The 17202-nt window shown below is 48.7% G+C and overlaps 1 protein-coding gene and 1 long non-coding RNA gene across 2 annotated transcripts in view; both read left to right on the top strand.

Moving 5' to 3' along the window:
- LOC107213168 (perilipin-3-like) overlaps nucleotides 1–17202 on the top strand; it is a 663366-nt gene that overhangs the window by 198505 nt on the left and 447659 nt on the right. The gene's annotated exons all lie outside the window — the stretch shown is intronic.
- LOC107213174 lies at nucleotides 11247–15682 on the top strand. Its single transcript, XR_004499940.1, has 2 exons — nucleotides 11247–11570; nucleotides 15376–15682. It is a non-coding gene; the product is annotated as an uncharacterized LOC107213174 (long non-coding RNA).

Raw genomic sequence — 17202 nt, 5'->3', positions numbered from 1 at the left:
TTTTCCCCACTTTCTCACAGTTTTATTTTGTCTGTACAAATATCAACACAAACACCCAAAACATTACTTCAGTGGCAAAGGAATAATAAAGTTCCCACAAACCAGGTGATTTTCCTAAGAGAATCATGTGAAAGGTTGAACATTCAGAGATCCCAGGGGCACATGAGTGGTGACCATCATTGCTGCACCTCCAGGAGAAGCAACCAGGCAAGTCTGGCTGTGCTGCAGGAATGCGAGCCACATCTTTCACCTCCTGCCCATCCCCTTCTTTCACATCCCCCTTTCCAAGCAGAGGATGAGAAAAGACCTCGAGCACCCACACCCCACAGCCCACCAGGAATGTCTCCATCTCTTATCCAAACCAAGATTTAGTTTCCTCCTTCCCCTCATCTTCAGAAGATTTTCCCAGATCATTACTGCTCCTCTATTAAAAATCCTCTCATAACTTCCCAAATGCTCTCATGGCCTGCATGCTACCTTTGTTCTTGTTCCAAGACAGTCCTTTAGCTTAAGTAGTTTTCTTCCTCCTCTGTTTTTTCCCCCATCTCTCATTGCACTCAGGTCTCTTTTGGTCATTGTTTGTTCCTCCCTCTCTCTGGCAGATGAGCTCAACCCCTTCCAGAGCCTTTCCCATCGCTGTCCCTCAAGGGGAGAGAGTTGTGCAGAGCTCCTGGTCACACCTGGGCAGGGATGCACTACTCACACTCTCCCATTCCTACTGGGAATTCATTGCCTGGGATAAGCCTTTCCCAGAGCTGCACCATCCCCTGCCACAGATGAGTGGAAACAACTTTCTCTCCTGCTCTGTCATTTCCAAGTGATGAGGCCCAAGCTCCAAGCAGAAGTTGTGTTATTACTCACAGCTCTGCACTTTGTACTATTACATTTCATTCTGCTTCTATTACTTCCCTCGTCAGGATCATCCAAGTGTTTTATTTGTTATATTTGATCCGATTTTCCATTTACCTTCGGGTCTTTAATTATTCTTTCCTTGCAAATTTATTCTGAGCTTTGCATACCGTTGATGTCTCTAGTTGCCTGGATCATTTATTTCTTTTTTAAAATAGGAGAACTGGGCTTGTCATTTTCTCTGCTCGACTTATGTATTAAAAATCCTGGAGAGTGGACTCATGATTTCATGTGCCAGATCTTTTAGGAGTCTGGGTTGGATTATTTGTTCCCCCTGGCTTCAGTGCATTAAAGCTCTTTCAGTTTTGCTTTCACCTTGGATGCTGAAATTTCCATTTTTATAAGTCTCATGCCCATTACTGATTGTCCCTCTGCCCTTGTGTCTTGCAGCAGCCTCTTTACTAAAAATTTAAGCAAAGTACTCATTTAGGAATTTTTTTTTCTGCAACTGCTTTTGTTTTTTTATTTCATCCATCTTGCTTTCTTGATTTGGCTGTGTTACTTAAGTTGTTTTTTTTTAATTTAAAATATATTTGTGATTTGTAACTCAGCTTGAGTTTTGGCAGGCCTCATTTTAGTCTTGCAGGCTCTGCACTGTGAGGGAATTTTTTGATTCATCTCTTCCTCTATCCCTTTCAGGTTCTCATCCCACCCCCTGCCATGGCAGGGACACTTCCACTGTCCCAGGCTGCTCCCAGCCCTGTCCAGCCTGGCCTTGGACACTTCCAGGGATCCAGGGGCAGCCCCAGCTGCTCTGGGCACCCTGTGCCAGGGCCTCAGCACCTCTGAGTAAAGAATTTATTCCCAATATCCCATCCAGCCCTGCCCTCTGGCAGTGGGAGCCATTCCCTGTGTCCTGTCACTCCATCCCTTGTCCCAAATCCCTCTCCAGCTCTCCTGGAGCCCTGTGAGGCTCTGGAAGGTCTAAGGTGTCCCTGGAACTTTCTCTTCTCCAGTGTCAGGAACATTTGCCATGAATTCGATGGAAGAACTTCTGTTCCCAGGGTCTGCAGGTGACCACGGCCCCTCTCCCCTGGGAATACTCTAAACTCTATTTTTAACATCACTGGGTAGCTGAAGAAAAAGCAGACAGATTCCCTTCTTCTGTTCTTATTTTGTAACAATAAGAACAACCTTGTTCCCCCCCTCACCCAACAGCAAAATCTTAGGGCAACATTAAAATAAAAACCAAACCAAGAAACTTTTCTGAGAAATCAGCAACCTTTTCCTCTCCACACGTGGTTCCTGTGGTTGGAGTATTATTTAAAAGAGCTTAGGTTACTGATATTGCAATTTAGATTTGACAAAAAAAAGAATCCTTCTGCCAAAAGCTGAGGTTTGTTTTCTGCATTTCTTCTAGCTGAAGATTCCTCAGGTGCCTGCAAGTGCAATATCTCTGGATGGGCTCTAAATAGCCCAACCAAAGAAAGAAAAAGCAGTTTTAAGTAAGTTTTAAGAGGACCAGTGTCAGGGAAGAGAGCCTGGAGAGTCTTGTTCCACATAAAGATATTCTGCAGCAAAATGGGGCATCCTACACCAGCCATCCTCATCCTCTCTTTTGTCTGAGACATGTTTCTCCTCTGGTTTAGGTTGTTTGTTGGTTTTGTTTTTGGTTTTGTTTTTGGTTGGTTGGTTTGATTTGGTTTGGTTTTAATGGGATTCATTATTTCACTGAAATATTAATGCTGGGAGAGACAGCAGGGTCCACTCATTCTTAGTGTCCAGTGGAAAGCATTTCTCATCCCAGGGAGAAGTGTTGACATGTCAAAGACTTTTCCAATTTATACTGAGATGAAACCATAAAACTTTTCCAATTTATACTGAGATGAAACCATTTTAAAAAACACTCTTTAAAAAGAAGAAAACATTACATCCCTGAGTTTAGGGCCACACAAACCTGGACCCAGCTCTGGCTTTTCCTTGAGTTAATCTAGCACCTCATGTCCATCCCAATCCCATGTTCCCTCAGGATTCTGCTGTCCCCAATGATTTTTAGATGTTCCAGGGGGGACAGGAGTCTCCTCGTGTCACACAGAGCCAGGGGAGCAGAGCTGGGGGTGGCACCAAGGGAAGAGTGAATTGCAGAGGGTGTGGGACAGGGATGGGTGGGAACAGGCAGCTCAGGGAGAAGGGGAGACTGTGGGAGCAGCAGAAAGGGTTGCTGAAAGGCAGGGGAGGATCCTATCAATAGAGAAACACATGAACTTGCCATCTCTGGTGCCCAGAGATTCCCCAGCTCTTGATTTTCCATATGGGGGACCCTCACTGAGGATCTGAGGGTCCAGTCCAACCCCAGGGCTGCTGATGGTCCTGAGGGTGCCCTGCTGCTGCCTCCTGCCAGATCCATCCTGCAGATCCCTCTGTGGATTTCCCAAAGGCTGAGCCCAGCCCATGGCACAAAGCTGCCAGGACAACCTCATAAATCTCTGTCTTTGGAACGACGAGTCAGCTCTGCTGCAAAAGGGAGCAGAAATGAGTTCTTTAAATGCATTTGGTTGAGAAAAGAGTTCTAGTTTTTGTTTGAACTGTTAACTTCCTTCACAGTGAAATAATTCCTTTACTAATGAGGTCCAGCCCAACTTAAGAAAAGAAAGTGAGTTCATTCAGCATTTGTTATTCCTCTGATTAACCAAAAATGTCATTTTAGGCAGCGATTTTTCCCTATCACACCTCCCAGATGTGATTATTTGCCACTCAATACAAGCTTTTTCTGATGAAATCCATCACGCACTAATAAAGACTGGATTGGCCTTGACAACACCAACTTTTGCTCCAATTCATGCAGAAACTACCAGAGAATGATCTTAGGAGCAGAGGGAAGTTTTGTGGGCGCTGTTGGTGGCACCCCTTTGTGTGGGATTTTCCACAGGCTGCATTAGTGCCAACAATCTGAGAACTCATCACTCTCTAATTTACTGCAGGTCCTGCCATAAATAATGCATCCAGTGGGGAGCTGAGCAGCCCTTAGTGGAGTGATGCACTCAGGCTTCTTCCTCCCACTGAGGGCAAACCTCATGTCTGTGCAGGAGAACTTTTCCAAACCACCTCAGTGACTTAGGCTAGGATAGGAAAGACTCTGGGGTTTAGATCTTACATCTCAGTCAAGATATTTATATCTCTGTCAGGCTATTCCTTCCTTTATTTTCAGGAAATGCTGGCTGAAAAGCAGAAAGCAGGCAAAAGATCTGTTTAGATCTTCCATGGGTGTGAGACGTGGGGTTTTCCAGTCACTCCAGTGAGGACCAGCAGTGGAGGGGAGGACAAGAATGGTCACAGCTGCTCTGTCCCCAGAGAGCCTCAGGGTTCTTGGCAGGGATGGGGATGAGGACTCATCACAACCTTAGTCTGACACCTGCAAGATGTCAAAGTCAAAACTGGCTTGGAGAAATGGGGCCAGAAGATTTGCTAAAAATCCATTTGAACTCCTTCTTTTCCCATCCAAGAGGATCCAGGTGATCCTGTGTAGTGAGGATGAAACCTGGAGCTCCTCCCACAGAGCTGTGCAGTCTGTGCCTCTCCAGGTTTGCAGCACAGGGGCGGTTTTAGTGACAGACTGGATATTTTTGGTGTCTGTTCCACCTCTTCTCTCTCAAGAATCTGAAGAGATCTTGGCTGACACCTTCCCTGCCTTGGGTGTTGTTTTGCTTTATTTTTTCCCTCCTTATTCTTTCAGTTAACCCCCTGTTGTGTCCCCTTACAAAACCCTGATGGAGCTTTGGCCTTTCTACCCACAAACACGCCACAGCTGTGTGGGGTTTGTACAGTTCCAGATGAATAATGGAGATTGCTTGGAGTTTTCACGCCTTTCCTTCCCTTCACTGGCATTTCAAATTTCTTGCAGCCTTCCAGTCTCTGACACAACAAATTCTCTTGCTGCCTGTTTCACTGGGGGCTGTTTTGGCCTCAAGTCCCCTCACATCCTTCACAAGGGTGGTTTGTTCTTTCTGTTCACGAAGTTTCCATGGGGAAGAAGAGGCATTTCCCCAGACCAGGGACCAGTTGTGGATGTGAGGACCCTGACACCTTCAGAGTGTCCCCAAGGTGTGGAGGCTTCTTCTGGGGAGTGAGCTGAAAAAGCAAATCAAGCAAGTTTTGTTGCATGCTCTACTTTGCCTTCACCCTGGAAGGTGCTGTGCCCATGCCTGGGTATGGAGCAGGGATGTGCTGCTGAAGGCTCCACGTGCCCAGGGATGATGTTGGTGGCATTCTTGGGCAGAGATCCTCAAACCAGAATCATTTTTGCCCAGCATGGGCTGTAGGGGTGAAACAAGGCCATGCCCACACCCAGTGAGGCAGAGCCTGAAGGCCAGTCAGACATTCAGAAGCTGATTTTTGACAGCTGCTCTGACAAAAACCCTTCAAACTGTCCCAAAAACTACCATAAAGTTGGTGTAGCTCCTCGGGACCCTTGAGATGCGTTCTCCTGTTTGTATGACAGCGAGTTCAACAAAAAACATCTCCACAGGCCTGAGAGCCAGCCCCTGGAGGTTGCCCTTGGGGTCTAGTTTGAGATCATCAAACATCAGGGGCACCCTCAGCTGCCCCCTCCAGGCTCCACAAGCTCTCCCACCTTGCCCATGGTTCTGCTGCCCCACAGATCCCCCATCCCCAAGGCTGAGCCCTCCAGCTGGGGCTGTGGGGCAGGGCCCCACTCTGGGACCAACTGGTATCAAAATTCAGCCACTGGAAACTTGGGTTGGAATCAAATCCCTGGTTACACCATGAGAGCCCCCAGCTTATTAAGCACGGAAGGAGCAGCCCAGCTTTGTTTGAGAGGGGATTTAGGAAATGTAACAAGCTGTTTTGCTGTTAGATGCTGAAAGGGGAAGAACAGAGCTGTAGTAGTTGTGTTGGTTGTTTTTTTTTATTTTTTCCTGCGTCCCTTTTTATCTTTTGGCAGCCCTTTGTACAATTAAATAGCTCCACGGGGATGCCATATGTTGCCAATAGTTTTACACTTCTCAGTAGTGGGAGGCTGGAACACTTTCCAAATTGACATGATAGGAACCCATTACAAAATCCTTCCCTAACAGGAACGGCTAAATGTTCTGTCAAGGAACTGAATTAAAAATAGACCAAGTGCTATTGTTATCTCCCCTAAAGAATGCACTTGGCATCACCCACGACGTGGTACATCTGGTGGTACATCTCTGCTCCTGGGAGCCCCAGCAGGAGCCTGGAGGGCTGTAAGGGGTGAGGGGCAGGGCTGGGGCCATAGCCCAGGGGCAGAGGGTGGGTTTGGGACCTGCCTGCCCTCCCCCACAGCACCTGAACAATGTGGTCCTGCCAGACCTGCTGCCCTGGCCAATGACCCAGAGATGTCCCTGCCTGCCACCATGGGGGACACCACAGCAGGACCTCGTGGGACTGTCTGCACTTGCCTAAGCTCCAGGACCCTCCAGATAAGCTTTTTCCTGGTGTGCTGGAGCACAATGTCACCCAAGTGCTCTTTGGCTCAAAGCTGGGAAGTGTCAAATCTACTTCAGTGCTGTCTGCTGGTCCAGCACACTAAATCTGCTCCAGATGGATTTTACTTCCCTGTGAGGGTGGGCAGGCCCTGGCACAGGGTGCCCAGAGAAGCTGGGGCTGCCCCTGGAACCCTGCAAGTGTCCAAGGCCAGGCTGGACAGGGCTTGGAGCAACCTGGGTGTCCCTGCCCATGGTATTTAAGGTCCTTTCCAACCCAAACCACCCTGTGATTCTACAATTCTATTAATTTATTTCCTCACAATTTGATGCCTTTTTTGCCCTCCCCCATCTCCCCCTTATCTCTGACTGCCTTGTTCTTTATTTGTTTGCTCAGTGACTCCTCTCTGCAGGGCTGGCTCTGCTGTGGGACCCGTGGTGACACATCCAGCACAAAGCTGTGGGCGGTGCAAGGAGGATCTCTTAATAACTTGATAGCAGCTATTAAGTAAATACCACATACTGGAACAAAATGCTTCACTTCAACCTCAAACAGGGTGGGGTTAACTACCACAACTGAGTTGTTTACCTTGGGCTGAAACGCCTGAGTAGGGGGACTTTGAAAACCTGCTCCCATGAATTACTGGTTTCCACAAGGGCTTCTGTTCCATGGAAGTGACAGATTAAATAAGCAGAAGGATTTTCTTTTTGTCTCAGTTATGACTCTCCTACAATCACAGAGCATCATTCACACAATCAAAAATTGCCAGTGTGCCAGGTACTACAATTGCAGTCAGAGCTGCCCCTTTATTTACTCTGATGCTGTGCTGATATTGAGTTAGATTAAAAAAAAACCCTTTAAAAAAACCCTCTGTGATTCTTACTTGAAGTTTGTACCGAGAAATAATAAACCAGCAGCAAAATAAGCAGGTGGCAATGTTGGGTCAGGGTGAATTGATCTGGTTTTGTTGCCTGTTGCCTGGCAGTGAGCCATGCCAAGGGATGAACCTGCTCTGGGGCTGTGTTTGTGGAGCCTGTGCTGGGCACAGGGGAGCTCTGCTGAGAGGAAAGGTGTGTGAACCTGACTGCACAACATCTTAATGGGGTTTGGACACCTCTGTGAGCCCAGTGAACAGGTGTCTGTGTTTCCAGACCTCTGTAGGTCTCTCTGGAGCCATGGCCAGGGGCCAGATGCACGGGTGTGAAATACAACCAGTGGCCTCCATGTGATTCAGACACCTGGGCTATTAGAGGGTCAGCTGCCAAAACAAGGGATTTCTCATGAAAAATCCCCCAGAGTTCAGTACCTGGAGGGGTAGAGCATCTCCAGAACCATGCTATAGCAATGCCAGTTGGATAAATTAAAAGTTAGAGGATAATATGCTCCATTTTTTCTTTCTTCCTTTTTTCCCTTGGGGTCACTTGATCAGACCCCACCTCAGCTCCTTCTCCTCCATGCATCCCACCACAACAGCCCACAGCTACTGGTCCCCAACCTGTCCCCCTACTGCAGCTCCCCACGGAGCCTCTGAGGGCTGAGGAGGCCTTTGGGTCACCCATTTCTGGGGGGTGCCTTGGGTGGGAGCAGGTATGGACCCACCTGGCCCTGAGCCAAGTCCAAGCCAACATTTTGCCATCCAAACAGGAGTAGGTGTCTGTAGGCTGGAGTAAATCAGCATTTCAGCCCCTGAGGCCAAATCCAGCCTCAGGCAGGCAGAGGATTTCAGGTCCCTTTGCAGAGGAGCCTGGACCTGGCTGCTCTGGCTCCCTCTGTGATGCTGTCAAATTTGAGCTGGGCAGAACCGAGCTCTTGAAGGGCTGCACAGAATTGGAGTGACTTCTCCCTCTTCTTTCTGGGCCCTGAGTGAGGCCAAACATGGGAGGATGGAGCTGCCCCTGGAGGAGGGAGACCCATTGTGCCTTTCCTGGGATGTGCAGAGCTGCTGGGATCCTGGAGGGGCTGTGGGGGAAACCTGAGCTGTCTCATGCAGGAGCTCAGGCTGGATCATCCAGTCCTGTCTCCTGTGAAGCTCAATGAATCTAGAAAACCATCTCCCCTTGTCATCTGTGCTAAGAGATTCACAGCACCTGCACAAAAGTGCTTTTATGTCTGCTTTATGCATATTGAGAGTTGACATTAGAAGAGGGGGGAAGAAAGAACAATCCATTAGGCTCTGTGCACTAAATCCTAGATTTCAAACTGACACATCTAAAAATACCCATGATATGAAAGCAGATACAGCATGATAATTATATACTGCAGGTCTATTGTACCACGGTGTTCTATATGGGATTCCAGGAGCAAACCAGCCTGGTTCAAATGAGGAACCTTGCTGCTGGATGGATTAATATCAGCAGCAGCCAAAAAGCTCCAGACCCTGGACCAGGGCTCTCCAGTGCTGGGAGCTGGCACTGGGTGCCTCTTCCTTGCCTAGGTTTGATTAATTTCTTTCAAGAATCCTTTGGTGGCTGGCCTGAAACCACCAATCATTTTCTTGGGAGAAGTGGTGAGCATCTGTGCCTTCCCACTTTCTGCAGAGATTTCTTATGTCCTTGGATGTGGTAGAAAGAATGTGTCATGGAACTACTGACCTCAGGTTGGCATGGGGGAGCCACCCAGGCTCTGAATCATATAACCATGGCAAAGGATGAATTTTGTGTGTTTCTGGCAATTTCCTGTAGTTAAAAACGTCAGTGAAAATTAAGATTAAATTGTACTCTCATTAGTTAATGATTTAATTTTATATAAATAGAACCAGTAAATCATGTTCATTATTGCATAATAACAAAATAATGTGTTTGTTTGTGTTGAAAATGATCTCCCATCCGTATCTTTGCATATGAAGCATCTCCCAGCTTTCCCACTCTGACTCAGTGACAACACGGGACAGATTTGCCTAAAAATCAAGTCTGCTGCTAGAAGTCTGCTGTTTGCTTGAGAAAACATGGAATATCCTTTTCATCCAGGCAAAACAGCAAAGGGTTGGTTTGGAAACAACTATTGAGGGAGCAGGAAGGAGGACAGACCCATGCTGCAAAGTCCCTGGTGTCACCCGAGTGTCCCTGGTGCTGGGACCTGTGCTGGCATTTTGCAGTTTGCAATGATTCTGAAAGCCAAATCCTGGTCAAGTTGGGTTGAAGAAGGTCCCATTTCATTTGTAAAGGTTTTTTGGGAACCTCTGGCTAGCTCTGCCAGCCTCACCTTCCACTTCCAAGTGGCCTGGTCACTGTGATGATAGATGTGGGTTTAGCTGGTGGAGCCGGCTGGGATCCTCCAGATGAAAGACTCTATAAAAAGGCAAGTTATTCCCTGTAATTTAAAAGTATTGCCAACCCCAAATGTTAAAAACTTCTGAGGTTCCCAAACCATGAAACCAGCCAAACTGTCATGAGGTTTTCACTTTTAATTGGAAATCCTTCTTATTTTCCTTCTGGTTTTTGAGTCAGGGTTTGGGACCTGTTCTCATTTGCAGTGAAAAGTCACGATGAAGCACAAAATCTCTGGGTTTCAGAAGCGAAACCCAAATATCTCTCCATCACGTGTCCCATTTAGAGATGGGGTTTCTAAAATGTCAAAAGAGGGGGGAGCATCCTGACAACAGCCCCAGAGTGGAGCAGGTGCCCCTTTGCTTTCCGTGAGTGTCTCACACGGCTCCCCGCAGCTCTGCCCCCCTTCCAGAGGGGAACACGGACCCCCAAGGCAGCCTTGTCCTTTGCCAGGGAGAGCCAGGGCAGCTCTGTGGGAGGAAATCACTCCTCCTGCTCTCTGAGAAAACCACGTGTGTTGAAGTGGGTCGGAGAGAGCTGTGAAGTTCACACGTCCCTGCTGTGAGAGCAGGGCATGTGTGACAGGGAAGGTGCGGATCTCACCTCTGGTGCTGAGCTCTGCTGCCAGCAGAGGTGCCAGGACAGGGGATGTGATTGATACTGGTGCTCAATGCCAGAATTGCTAGAAACCCCTCAGGAAGAGCCTCAGAGGGAGGTGATTGGTTTTTGGAATTGCTTGTTGCCTAGCAGGGATGGTCTCTCCCGTGTCCATCCCTCTCCTGGCAGTCACTTCTCCGTGTTTTAGGGGCACTAAAAGCAAACACCACCCAACCATGGTGTTTCAGAACTGAGCTTTGAGCCTCTTTGTGTCTCTTCCTGTGCTCAAACCACAGGTCAGGCTCTCAGCTGTGCTTCAGGAGACAAGCAGAGGTTTGCTCCCACAGACCCACCAGCTGGGACGTACAAGCAAGGGTTCCAGTCCCCTGCCAGGGAACTGAGCCTGGCTCACATCCCTTTCCTCAGGAAGTGTGGGAAAGCAGGTCCCAGCTCTCCTGAATCCTTGTTTCTAGCAGTACCTCCTGCATGAGGCATGGCCACGTGGCTGGGATGAATATGTGGTGGGAGCATGAGTGGAAAATGGAACCTTCAGGCTCTGAGATGGGCAGTGCCACACTCCCAACAATGAAAGGGCTGGAATGGGATCCCCAACGTGCTGTGGGACAAGCTGCACCTCCGTGCCTCATCTTCCCCCTCTGCTGCTTCTGGAGACAGGGCTCTGACAGGCATTCCTGGGAAAGGCTGGATGAAAGGCAGGACTAGCAAACCTGAGAGGACAAAACAAGCCCAGATTAGCTCAGGAACCCCCCTGGCAGCACCAGGACCTGCAGACAGCTCTCTGAGGTAGGCAGCGATGGCCCTGGGGATGGGATGCCTCAGCCTTTGGGGCTGCTTTACCATTACAGCTCTTTCTGTCAGGCTGCTTCAGCATCTGCCCGGAGCAATGAGGATTTTTCCCCAACAGAGACCCTTTCTCTGAGCACTGACAAGTCCCAGGCCTTGAAGGAGGAGTCAGGGAACAGAAGGCTATGAGGTGGGTGAAGGCAAAACACAATTTCAGTGACTGTATAACCCTAGCTCTCTCCATATCTGTTTTTTCTTGCTTTTTCTCCCAGGTTTCAAGAATCTGTTACAACAGTTTTTCCACTGAAACATCTATCCTGGCAGAAACCTGACTTCAGATACCATTATTTGTACAATTTCCTAAGAATACACACTGCTGGAAGGACTTCCCCACTTGTTTAAGGTCACTGACTCTGCAGTGCATCTCCCTGCCAGTACCAGGTGCATGTGTAACACAGAGAGAGAAATTCTCAGGAACAGGAGCTTTGAAATCAGTCCTACCAGGAAATTAGGACAAAGGGAGATTCTTCACCTTTATTTTTCAGAGAGAAGAAAGAAGTTGCAAAGCAGGAAGAGAAAAGGAGTGGTGTGAGTAGCAGAAAAGGAAAAATAAAAAGGGGGAAAAAATAAAAAGTGCATAGAGAAGGAAGAGAAGAAGGGGTAAAGGTGGGGGAAGGCAAAGCCAGCTGTCCCTGTGGGTGGTGTTGGGGCTCTGTTACTCGATGGCTCGGCAGCAGGTGCTGCTTTGATCCCACATCCTGCCCTGCTCCTCAATAACGGCCTGGGGACCCCTGCCAAGGCCTCATCCCGGAGTTTATGGCCCCTTCCTGCCTCCAAAGGATCTCTGGGTGTGCAGCCCCAGGTACACCTTGTTTGTAAACCTCCTGAGAGGACAGAGGTGTGCCGTTCTGCTGTGCTCGGGCTGGGAAAGGAGGGAAATGTGGGAGATAAATGGAATAAAAATACCCTGTGGGTAAACTCCAGAAATCCCATGTAGCTTGGCTTGCTTTTTATAGGATTAGCTATTCCTCTGCATCATCACACAGGGAGAGATGTGTCAAATAGCACAGATTACTGTCGCTATTAAGGTCACCTGCAGGAGCTACTCCGGATTCCCTCTGATAGCACAAACCCCGAGTCTATTCAAGCAACATAAAGTAAGGACAGGCTGTGACAAATTTCTAAGCTACTTCCCCAGAGTTTATCCCACCTGAGCCATGAATCCCCTCTGTCAGTGTGCTGAGCACACGGAGCAGGGGCTGCCAGGGTGGGCACGGCCAACATTCAGGAAAATCTGGCGTCTCCGGTGTTTGCCGACGGCAATGGAAATTATATTTGTTTTCTGATAAAAAGGTTGGTACTTTGCTCTTTCATGAGGTACTTTTAAAAGCAGGTACTCTGGGGAGGGATTTAACTCCTTCCAATAAGCTCTGTCCCTGTCCCTGCCCACAGAGATGACATAAAACCTCGTGAAGCTCCTGAATACTCAAAGTCATCCAGATGCCCTGGCTGAGGGGAAGGAAGGTCCATCCCAAATTAAAGCCCATCCCAAATGAAAGTCAGTACAGCTGAAGCTTTTAGGAATCTGGCAATGACTGTGTCTCACAAAGCATCTCACCCCTGAGAAAAGTGCTGATGGGCCTGGTGGCTCTCTCTGCTCTCACATCTCCACAGTGGCAGAAGGATCCTGGAAAGACCATTTGGGATGCAAAGCCCAGCCCCACGTGGGGACTGGTTCCCTGGTGATTCACATGCTATGGGAGGAGTGGTGCTCCCCAAACCACTTCCTTTGGCTGTGACACCAATGAGTTAATCAGAGAAAATCGACTAGGAAAGGATTATATTGGTGAGCAGTCTGTGCCAAATGACAGAAAAGAAATGGTGATTCATTTCAGGGGGTAACTGTAGTTCAAAGCTCCTCAGAAAAGGTTAACTACTTGTGACAATGTGCCCAGAAATAATTTATTTGGCAGTGGATGAGAAAAGATTGAAAAAAAAAAGTTGAATAAACTATTTTTGGATAGTGCTGGTGAGCCAGGACCAAGGAGCAGAACATACAGATGGGTCCATGCAGCCAAACCCTGATGGGGTGGTGGGTCCCACACGCACCTGCACCCACAGAACATTGCAGGGACAAGCAGGAGCTGGCCCTGCCTGGATTCTTGTCCCTGGAGTGCCCAGCCCTGTCTCCCTCCCACCCTCAGTCTCCCCAAGTTTCCATGCTCCGTGGTGGGCACGGGGCCAGTGTGCTGCAGGAGCCTTGGAGAAAAAACCCTTTGGTCAAGGGGTAAAATTCCTCGGGAAGTGAGAGCTGTCATGCCAAGCAGGGCAGAGCAGGAGCAAGAACCCCCTGATTAGTATTCCTAGAGCTCTGCACTTTTTCAGGAGAGCAGCACCTGCATTTAGCAGCCAGAGTAAATATCAGGCCTTAATATTGTGTGTTAATAGACTCGCTTCTGCAGCTACTGATGACTGTAGTTTTGGAAAATTTATTGTTGCTATAAAACGAGTCTCTCTCTCTCTCTTCCCTCTCCCTCTCTCTTCTGCTAATTGACAAAGAGGCCCAGTAATTAAAGGACAATAAAAGTTTTCCAGTAATTAGTTTCTGTTGTTTGGTTACAGGCCATCAATTGTTCTTTAATAATACCAATCGTTAGCATGCAGTAGTCAGTGGGCTCTCAAAGGCTTCTGGGGCACAACCACTTACCAACACTACACATTCCATTCCCATGAGGGCATCCTGCATCCAGCGGGAGATTAACCCTCTCCTAGGATGAAGCACTCCTACCCTGCCTTCGTGTTTTGGGGTAAACAGCTCACATAGCTAATGACCAGGAGATGGCAATTAGGGGAAGGGAATTATCTGTACCTGGGGAGGAGCAGGGGGTAGAGCAGCTCACATGGCTGTGGGGCAGGGCTCTGGCAGCCTGGGTTCTGCCTCTGGTGGGAGGCTGCCCTTCAGCACGCCCTGCCCTGCTAAAATTGGTGGCAAAATATTCTTTTCAAGGTCTGATTTTGCAGAGGGGCGTTCCCACTTCATTTCAGCGGGATTAAAGGATGAGGTACTTGTGGGGGTTCTATAAGGAAGATGGGGACAAACTTTTTGGCAGGTTGAAGTAGGACAAGGGGCAGTGGTTTTAAACTAAAATAGGGTCAATTTGAACTGGATATAAGGAAGGGATTTTTTTTACAGGGAGAGTGGTAAAACTCAGACACAGGGTGCCCAAAGAAGCTGTGGCTGCCCCTGGATCCCTGGAAGTGTCCAAGGCCAGGCTGGACAGGGCTTGGAGCAGCCTGGGACAGTGGAAGGTGTCCCTGCCATGGCTGGAGGTGGAATGAGATGAGTTTTAAGGACCCTTCCAAGCCAAACCACTTTGGGATTAAGTGACCATATAGGCAATAAACAAATCCCAGTTTCATATCTGCCTCCCTGAATGTTGCATTTTAAGCTTGAGGCTGAGCTTGTTTGTGAGATTTGGCACCCATCTAGTGAGGGCTGGAGACAGCATTCCCTGTTGGCCTCTTTCCCCTTGCTGGACCCAGCTGAAGCTGAAATGAGAGCAGGTCCAGAGAGGCAGTTTCCAGGAGAAACCTCAGCCTGCAAAGATGTCAGGCTCTGACCACCCTACATCAAACTTTACCATAAGATGAGATGCTAGTATAGAACAGGTGCTGAGGATTCCCTGATGGTGGAAGATCCCACATCCAGGAGATATTGCCCTTGACAGCTCCTCCTCTCTGTGAATGGTGCAGGTACCTCAGCAGCCCTGGGTGTCCAGCCTGGACTGAGATCCCAGCCAAGCTCCTACCACTCACCTGCCTAATTTTGGGACAGATGAATTTGAGGGAAGTATTTAACAGGCAAAGAAGAAAGTAAATCCTTCCCTTCCACGAGGTTTTTCACAGGCACCTTATTTATACACCTGACTCATGTTTCATTTGGAAGCTGTCTCTCAAATTAAATCCTTCTTTGGTTCTGTGAATGCTGACAATCTCCACTGGTGTTGCTGTTTTTTCCATCACAAGAATCCTTTGGAAGCTGTGGTTCCTGGAGCTGGGCCCTGCCCAGCAGTGTCAGCCACCAATCAAAAAATAAACCTCAGCATCGCAGAGAAAAGGTTTAAAATACGATCCTCAAAATTCAGAAAGAAAACTTAAAGCCCCTTCCCATCCTTTATTCACACTGAGGTACAGATAAATACTCATGGATTGTTTTTGTAAGGCAGAGACCCAGTTTGGAGAGATAGAACTCCCAATTTCTGAATCCTCAGGGCTGCTGTGGAGGAGAATTTTGCACCACCTCCTCAAGCCGCAGCTTTTCCCTAACATTCACAGCAAGCTGGATTTATTATTTTGTTCTCATATTTTATTTTCTTCTCCTTGCCTCCTGCAGCAGGTCCAGTGGGAGCTGGAGAAGTTCTCCAATGGTGTGATCCTCAAACACACCTTGGTGGAGCCTTTACGGACAGCTGCTCTCAGGGATGGGGTTGAACATCAATGGAATCCAGTGGAAGCTGTTCCCAGGGGGTAAAAGGATCCCTGCTCCCAAGCTGGAGTGCTCCCTGGCCTGGAGGAGCTCCTCTTGTGCAGGCAGCTCCTGCCCTGCCTCTGCCTGTCTCTGCTTTCCATCAGAGATTCCTCACGTGCCGCAGCTGAACTGCCCGGTAAGCTCCCGTGAATAAAACCTTGATTTTGCCTAATCAGAATTTTCTGACATTTCCTGGAAGATTCCCAAAGAGCACTCAAACCCTTGAGGAGCCTGGATCCTGGATATGATTCCTGTCCATAAATAGCCAGGCTGAAGTTCAGTTAAATAACCATGGCATCCAACTGTGTGGGCCCTGCCAGAGCTTGGCACTGGATTGTCACCCTGAGCCAAGCACAGGGGGTTGTGCTGGGGCATCTCAGCCTTCCCTTGGTCTCTCTGCCACCATTTCTGCCCAGCACCTCTTCTTCATTGTCTCCTTTGGCTCCACTTCCTCCTCCTGGGCACACTCTTGGCCCAGAAGGTGCTAAGGGACACCAGCCCAGATTTCCCTCAGCACTCCAAGGCTTGGGGAGGAGCTGTGGAGCTGCTGGGGAGGCTCCAGGGTCTGCAGGGACGTGGATGAAATGTAGGCAAGTGCCATGAAAGGCTCCCAAGGCTGGTTCACCTTGCTGCAGGGCAGGAGGGAGATGCTGCTGGTGCTCACAGGGCATTGCCTTGGGTCACGGGCACTGGGCTCTGCAGGCCCCTCTAGTGTAAATGGATACTCAGCAAAACCCATCTCCCACACAGACCCCAAAACCTTTTCCACACAGGCCTTGGCAATGGATTTGCCTGCAGCGAGTCTGGGTGGAGCTGCAGGACCACACCGAGAGACCTTGTCCATAAAAGCATGTTTCAAATTTAGTTACAACTTCTCCCCTCCTCGTTTCAGGCTTCCCTTGGCCCCACCTTGGCACAATCTTCTGAGGGAGCTGCTGGTGTCCCCAGGGCTCTGGGCACCTGTCCCAGCCTGGAGAGCACTCACAGGTGGACACCAGGAGCTCTCTGGAAGGACCACCCAGAAATGAGCCCAGGGCCACTGCAGGGGACCCTCCATCCTCCCTTCCTGCTCCAGCCCAAAGAGTGCAGAGGTCCACAGACACCTCCCAAGGGACTGAGCTGCTCTCCCTCAGCCGTGGGAGACTCTTCAAGGTTCTCTTTAAGCAGCTGCTTTCCTATCTGTCTCCTACATACTCTGGATTAGACAGGAGCTGAAAATCATAAGCAGAGAAACAACTCTTTTGGAGCATCATTCCTCATTCCTCCTCTTTCTCAGCCTCCAACAGCTGAGTTTTTCAAGGAATCAGTCTAGCTCCATCACAGTTGGTGTTAAGGCATGGAGCACACCCAGCACGAGGGATAAATCTGGAGTGTGCCCTTCCTTGTGCTGAGATGGATCAACACAGTAAGATTTTTTTCTCTGTCACTGTTTTCCTCTGCAGCATCAGATTTTGGGTCTCTTCCAGCAGTTCACTAATGGAAAAGATATAAATGCAAGGGAACATGGATAATACACTGCTTTCACCTAACTCCCTAAATGCTCCCTGGCAGGAGCTCATCAGAAATGAGGGTGAGGATTCTCCTCCAGGCATCTGAGCAGCAACATCCTCTTCTTTATAACAACACCGGTACCTGCTTTAGTAAAATGCTGAGTAGCCTCAAATCCTGCTGCAACCAGGCAGGAAAGGGAGC

This window comes from Parus major, chromosome 20 (assembly GCF_001522545.3).
Source record: "Parus major isolate Abel chromosome 20, Parus_major1.1, whole genome shotgun sequence".
Classification (NCBI taxonomy): Eukaryota; Metazoa; Chordata; class Aves; order Passeriformes; family Paridae; genus Parus; species Parus major.
The sequence above is the reverse complement of the archived record's forward strand: the minus strand, read 5'-3'. Positions and strand labels throughout refer to the sequence as shown.